Raw genomic sequence first — 7,521 nt, forward strand, 5'->3', positions numbered from 1 at the left:
TCATCTGAGTGCGGGACACCATTCTGAAATTCCTTTTGATCATGTAGGGAAAAAAAAAAAAGAAAGATGACAATTTGAAAGTTTGCTCTTGATGGGAGTTGTAATTTCTTCGTTAAAATGAAGGGGAAAGGAGTCTCTCTAGGTATTAGCCATTGGCTAGGTGTTTTCATAAACCCTCATCCTCACCAGAGCAGGTAACCCATGAGTAAGAGCCCTTAACAAATATTGACAAATATTGGCTCTTCCTTCCGTAGCCATTCAGGATCCTCATCATATCATTCCCACTTCATTAATTTCGCTCCAAGCTGTTAGCTCTATTAGATCCCTGCGTGTTGTGCTGTAGGAAATACCCCTGGCTCAAACCCCACCACTTTTCACAGAAAGTGGCTGCATATCATGCCTGTAATTTGCTGCACAGTGTACCTACGCGCTCCCACATTAGCTGTAATCTCTGTCGTGCTCACACCAACATTCCAGCAGTATTTGGCATTTCACGAACGCAGTGTTTATCACTGAAGTTCACACAAAGTTGCAAACCCTAACGAGGCTTATCAGCTTTTACAAACCCTCTCTGTCCACTGACATGCTGAGTGTAATTCCGCTCACTGTGCAGTCACCGGATGTGAAGAGGGAACGGGGAGGGTGGGGGAGCTTCAAAGCAACATTTTGTATCGCTTTAAATGAATCATGAAATTGAATGTCTGTATAGCCCTTAAGTTCCTGCAGGTGAGATGTAACCTGCAAGCTGGGCACTTAGGGCAGCCTTTCAGTCAAATAAAATCTTCTCATCGTTCCTGATGTGGCAATTATGCCCCGGAAAAGAGTGGCTGTGCGAGGGGAGGGGGACTCAGAACTCAGTCCCAGCAGGCACGGAAGGGTGGCTGGGGGCAGATCAGGTCAGTCAGCCGCAGTTTGCCCACTGTCAAGACAGAAATCATCACAGACACTGAATTTATTTCAGAGACATATCAGAAAGCATAATTAAATATGCGAGTTATAAACATTTTCCCTCTGAAATTTCAGAAGATTCTGGTATTGTTGTGAACAATATTGGTAACCTGCTTTGCTGCCAACCCAGCCCTGTATCTAGGACTAGAGCAGGCACTAAAGAGCTTGAAAAGAGACTTGCAGAATCTGTATTTCAGTGTATCTACATGCCCCTGGGTATGTAGCACCTCACCACTACCCCTTTCCTGCTCATCAGGCACAAGTGTGACACACTGATGTGGGTGGAATTTGATTGAGAAATGAGCTACTGTTTGTATTGTCATCACAGAGCTCTCTAAAAGCATGAAGTCGGGCTGAAAGAATCAGAATGTTTAAAATGAATTTCATGAATTTTCTGCTGTGTTTTTTGGTTCTTCAGTCTGCATTCATGTCACTTGTGTAAAGTGGTGGTGGGATATTCTTTTATAAAAAGACCTCAAAAATTATTATTCTCACTTTCATTTAATTCCATGATATCAAGAGTCAGGCTGATGATTTTAATGTCTTCAGGTAATTCCATGACTACTGTGTAGTTTTGTAGTTCCATTGGCTTCAACTGGGATGTTACAATACACACCAACTGACTCTGTGTCCCCTAACACTTGGAATTTATGAGAATAAGACCAGCCAAAGTTTGTTTGTAGAGCACAGCAATGCATCCCGACAGAGAAACAGTTGCAATGGCTGAAGAGCAGGATGGGAGATCTTACAGGGATCTAGAAGAAAAAAATGATCCATTAATTGCATTTCAAAAGTCCAGTGCTTCTGCAGTTCTGTTTGCTGATGCACAGCTGTAAATGCATTCCCTTGCTAACAAGCGCTTCAGAGACATCAGGGTGTCCATTTAAGCCACTCTTTGCACCCATAGACCATGGTAAATCTCTCCATTCTGTTTTTTTTTAACCCCCAGGACCCTTCTTGCTGAGGTTTCTTTACAGTGAGTGAATTCTGAGTGCTTCTGACTTGGATCACAGAAGCAAGTTCCCTGCCTGCCTCCGTGAGTGACTCATGCTCTAACCTCGGTCAGGTCACTTAGATCTTCTCTATTTCTTAGTCTTTAAAATGCATATTTTGTTCTCCTCAAAATTCTGACATTGTAACATCTTTCTGGCTCCAGCAACAGTCTGAATCATTTTAGATATACATTATCTTGTACAAAAATACCCACCCACATCTCATACCCTGAAAAAATCACAGTAGCCAAAACTCCAAATTTAGATTGAAAAATGTAGAGTTGTGCAGACAAGAGGACATTTTTCCAAATGTGAGTTGATAGCCTTTTTCTCTCTAAATAGTTTGGGCTATCAGAAATTTTGAGTATTTAAATTTGCAACTCAGGCTCCTGCTGGGAGGTCCCGGATATGCTGGACCACCCAGCAGGCAGAGTTGTACTCCAGTAGTGTTTTTGCTTTGCCAGGGATAAGGATGGTTTCACTGCAGATGTCCAATAGCTGGATACTGATGGCCTTCCCCTCTTGGTCCTGTCCCATCCCCTACATCCTCCCTGCCTCTCCTCACAGCTGGTTTTCACATGATGCTGTCTCCTTGCTGCCTCACCTCCAATAAATGAGGAAGAAATGGAAGCAAAACCAGACAAAAACAATTTTCCTACTGTATTTTAACCTGGCTATGCAAACATTTGTAGCAGCTAAAAGCAGCAGCCACAAGGAGATCCCTTCTCTGAACCTGTAATCTTGGGCTGGAAAAAGATGTGGATCTTTCTGCCATCCTGTTAATCCCCTCTCCCTTCCCACTCCACACCTGCCAAAGCAGGTTTACATCAGAAGTATCAAATTCTTTTTTTTTTTTTTTTTTTTTTTTTTTTTTTTTTTTTTTTTTTTTTTTTTCTCTTGAACATATTTGAGAGACCTGTGAGGACAGAAGCAGTTAAGGAAAACCCAAATCCAGTTTTTCTGCATTTTGGGAGGAAATGAACTTGTGTGTTTTGAAGCATTCCCACAAGGCTCAGATTTTAGAGATGAATCACTCACTGAAGATTCCTGTTTGCTCTCCCGTGCCTGCACAAGGTGCCCAGACAGGGCCTGTGGGCTCTGTGAGGATCCAGCCGTGCTCCTGGCAGTTTGCTGGGGAATAGGACGGCTGTGCCCTCTGCTCTCACCACAGGCAGGCCCTCCTGCCTTTGGCAGGTCACTGTGCCAACACGCTGTGCTTAGGCAGTCCCAGGGCTGTGTGATGCTGCTCTTGTCCTTCCCAATCCTCTCCCAAGGATGTGTCAGGTCAGGGCTCTCCTGATGTGTCCAGGAGCAGTTTGCACTGCCAGGGTTGCCCATACCCTGTTTGGCCATGACTTCAAACACCCTCAAGTCTGCCCATGGAAGACCACGTGGACACAAAAGGTTATCCCCCTTTATAAAGGTTAAATGTAGCTAATTCATGGCAGATGTATATCATTCTCATTCACCAAAACACCTACATCCCAAGCGACCACCTTCGTGATCCTCAGCAGATCCTCTGCCAACAGGACAGTGGTGGCATCAAAGGGCGTTTGACATTTTCTGGGACTTGGACATCCATGGCTCATTATGAGGAACAGAATATGGAGTTGAAGGTCCCTTAGCGAGAAAACCCTGGCTCTGAATCCGTAAATAAATCACCCTTTATCCAACTTGCTCACATCTGTGCTGTCTCAAGCATGGGCAGAAGGAAGCTGTCAGCCTGGGCACAGATCTTCACTGGCACAGAAGGAATAGTCTGGAAGGCAGAGAATGACACATATCATGCCTTTACTTTGTACAGCAATCTCGATATTTTGTATGTACTTATTGCTCTGAGTTTGTCTCCCTTTCCCACCTGTACTTACACTGTCTTTTTTCTGAGGCTTGTTATTATTTCTATTGAGCAATCTTCAGCCGAACTGGGAGAGCTCGCAGTGACTCACTTACTTGAACATTATTGCCTAGTTCTTTACACAAGACAGATTGGATATGAATGAGATCTCTTGTCCTCATGAGCATTATATTTATTTCACAAGACATTTTCTTCAGAACTCTCCCTGCAATAAATTATGTGGTATATTTATTTTTTTCTTCTTCCATGCTATAGCTCTGTCCTTTTTTTTGTTGTTTCTCATTTTTTAGACACTTCTTCTTCTATGATCTGCTGTTGTTGTTTTCTAGTTTTATTCTTCTCACAATCTCTTAGCTGTATCTTTGGAATTTTTTCCCTTGTGCATTTTTTAGCACAGTGCATGTATTCGATGTACTCAAAATGAGAGCTTGAGATAAGTATTTAAAGTAACAAAATGATTTCCCTCTCTTATCTTTCAGATGTTGTGTAATGACTGGGAAAAAAGGAAAGAAAAAAATAAAAGCAGGTGAAATGTTTTAAATGAAGTTTATAACTGTAAGAAATGCAATTGTATGTATCATTTTCTGATTTCATAATGTCAGCTAAGAGAAAGATTTTGTAGGTGCTTTACTTCTAAAGAAACACTTAGCTGGATTTTAACAGCTGCTTATGGGAAGTGCCTAAAAATGCTGAAAGCCCTGTGTAATCAAAGTAAAAGTGAGTATATTTAGGGTGGATGAAATGGGACTTGGAGATAGCACATGTCCATGGTATTTATAAGAGTCCCATCTTAGGTCTCCGTGTCATTGTCAGTGTACATCACTATGGTCCCTTGCTTCCCAGCCCTCATGCCTGATCTGTCAACCCCTCTCAACCTTTTTATTCCCCCATTACTTTGTGGAGGTGTGTTAGAAAACTGGTCGTAATCCTTTTGTGGCCTTTCTGAGGATCTGGCGAGAAAGATGGTTTGAACTAAAATTGAAATGTAAATAACCCAATGGGCGGCTTTGAAATACAGTCACAAGCTGGAATTTCAATATTGCTGAACAATGTTCGGCTACTAAGGATGAGTGTTTCACTTCAAGACTAATATCTTATGTCTAAAACTAGATTTAAACTTCTTTACCTGGAGTGCAGTACCACACTGGGGCATATCATTCAGGGCAGTGGTGGGATTTCTCTCCTTGGTGACTTTCAAGGATCACCTACACAAAAAAGCATCCCTGGTCTGATCTGGTGTTGATGCTAATGAAGCTCCAAGAAGCAGGAGGCTGGCCTAGAAACCTCCAGAGGTCCTTTTCAAATGTTTTTTTTTCTATGATCTTACAGTTCTGGTAAGTGTGTTACAGTAAAATAACCAGATGGACTTTTTTTGGAAGTATAGAACAGATACCCTCAGGGCAGAAAACAGTATGTGGAGAAGATGCCATGGGTGGGGGTGGGGAGAAAGACACTTATTTCCATTTATGAGTTATAGAACCAGGACTCCTACAAGGAGTTGAGAAATTTGTCTTGATCTGGAGATGAGAAAAACAAACACTTCGTATCTTTTCACAGTAAGGCTGCCTGGCTTGTGATCCTCATCCTGTCTCAAGAAGGGGAGCCAGTGTTTCAAATGTTGGGGCCAGGCTGGTTCTGCTCTATCTCATCAGGCTGGTGTACAAATCTTTCCAGAAGGGATTAAATGTGTCTTGTCTCCTGTGGTTATATTAAAGGGCAGAGACGAGGCAAGAAGCCTTTTACTTCTAGGAATGTTCTGCCTGGGGTATCTGCTGCTGGGGCAGAGGGAGGACACAGCAGCCAAGCCTCACTGCTCTCTCCCCAAGACTGATGCAGGAGAGGTCTGTGGTGAGACCTGAGCCTTGCTTCTCCAGTGCACAGGGCCAAACTGGCAGGAGAAGGGTGCAGGAATAGTGTTGGAAAGGGTGACATTGACTGTGTGCCCAGCATCCCCACCATGGGCATGGTTTTGCACTCAGGGTTGCTGAGCTAAGGACAACCCACCCTGAGATGTGTTGTGCAAAAGTTTAATTTTACCCCTGGGACAAGCCAGTGTCTTTTTCTCCATTTTCTGTACACAGATCAGCCAAAACCTTCTGCTGTCACTAAAACTGATGGTTTTTTTCCTGTAAAATGAGATTTTTGTACTCACCAAGGCCAGGTCTGGCTGCTCTGCCAGTAGATGTCCCTGCATGCCTGGCTGTGGTGGATGTGCTGTGTTTTCCTGGGAAAACTGACTTCCAACACACAGAACTTCACATCATTCCTGTTGGGTATTTTTCATATGGATTTTAATTTTTTTTTTCCTCTCAGTTGGGCTTCTGGTGTAAAGCTTAATCAATCTCCACAAATATGAAAGCTGAACTTAAAAGGAAAGATCATTATTTTATTGTAAAGCCATCTTTCCACAATCTTTAAATATTTTTGTGTTTATTTATAAAACAGAGTACTGACACCAGACAAAGTCCCTGAACCTCTTTACCCTGCTCTGTCCTTCACTTCTGTTCTGCGTCACGCATTCAAATAACTTCCACATTTTTTCCCTTCCTTGGATCGCAGCGTTTTCTTGAAACACATATTGCTTTGGTGCACTGAATTGAACAAAACAAGACAAAATGAAACCAAATAGTGCTGAGCACCAGGTACTCAGTGCTTGGTAGGAGCCACTTGGCAATTTTACAGATGTTGAGAGTCTCAACCTTCAGCCTGTAAGGTGTTTCCTGTAATATGAGAATTTATCAGCTGGCTTTCAGAGCCACATAGGTGAGTTTTAAGTGTTTTCTGCAGTGCTCTGTGCTCTGTATTATAATCCTGCAATTACATATTTGCATGCCTACTAAATTAGCACTAGAAAGTTATCTTCAAAAGTGCAAAGCCTTTCACTGCTACCCTTCCTGGGAATACAGGGGACGATAATTGTTACGGAGGAAAATTACCTTTACACGGTATTGATTTTGTGCCCTGCTGCCTGTCATGGTTCCTGGGTAGGTTTTTCCAGGCTCAGGACAGGGAGCAGCTGTGATGGGAGCCCGTGCTGGTGGCCGTGGAGGGACAGGCCAGCACTGGCAGCTGCGGCATCGCCGCCACCCCCACGACTCGTGGGGGGCACCAGTGACCCACCCCAGCAGCTTTTCATTCCACCTTTGAAGCAGGGGTAGCAAGAGGCTTCAAAAAGCTGGGAGTCACAGCCTTGGAGTGGGGGAATGGCTCAATAATTTGGTGTAATATAAGCATTTATTGATTTAAGAGCAGTCTTTTCTTTTGCCTTGCTTTTGTCTTCTAAGGGAACTTTCTTTTAAATTTATGTCCCACATTCTCACATCAGGAGGAAAATACATGAGAAATGTTTTGTTATTTCAAATTTATCACGTATTACGTCAGCTGGCATTGTGGACTTACAATATGTAATGCTTCATAAATTATGAAAAATAAATGTTTTATGGGCTTACTACGCACTCTGTTTGAAAACCGTTGAGCTGGGGAGACTCGGTGACCCCTGTACAAATTAATGTGCACATGATTTTCATTATTGCAGCTCAGATAGGAAGTTTGAACATCTTTATATATTTATTTAAAGGAAAATGAGGACAGAAGTTGCTTGAATACAGTGTGACTTTTTGGCAAGAAGCAGGTATCGCTTAACCCAGCTCATAACCTATGGCTTCCCTCACAGTCATTGTTATTCCAGGCCAAAGCTTAAACTCAAAATCAGAGCTGCGAGGACTT

The sequence above is a fragment of the Chamaea fasciata genome, unplaced genomic scaffold (assembly GCF_029207755.1).
Source record: "Chamaea fasciata isolate MVZ Bird 193981 ecotype frontalis unplaced genomic scaffold, bChaFas1.0.hap1 SCAF_14, whole genome shotgun sequence".
In the NCBI taxonomy this organism is placed as follows: Eukaryota; Metazoa; Chordata; class Aves; order Passeriformes; family Sylviidae; genus Chamaea; species Chamaea fasciata.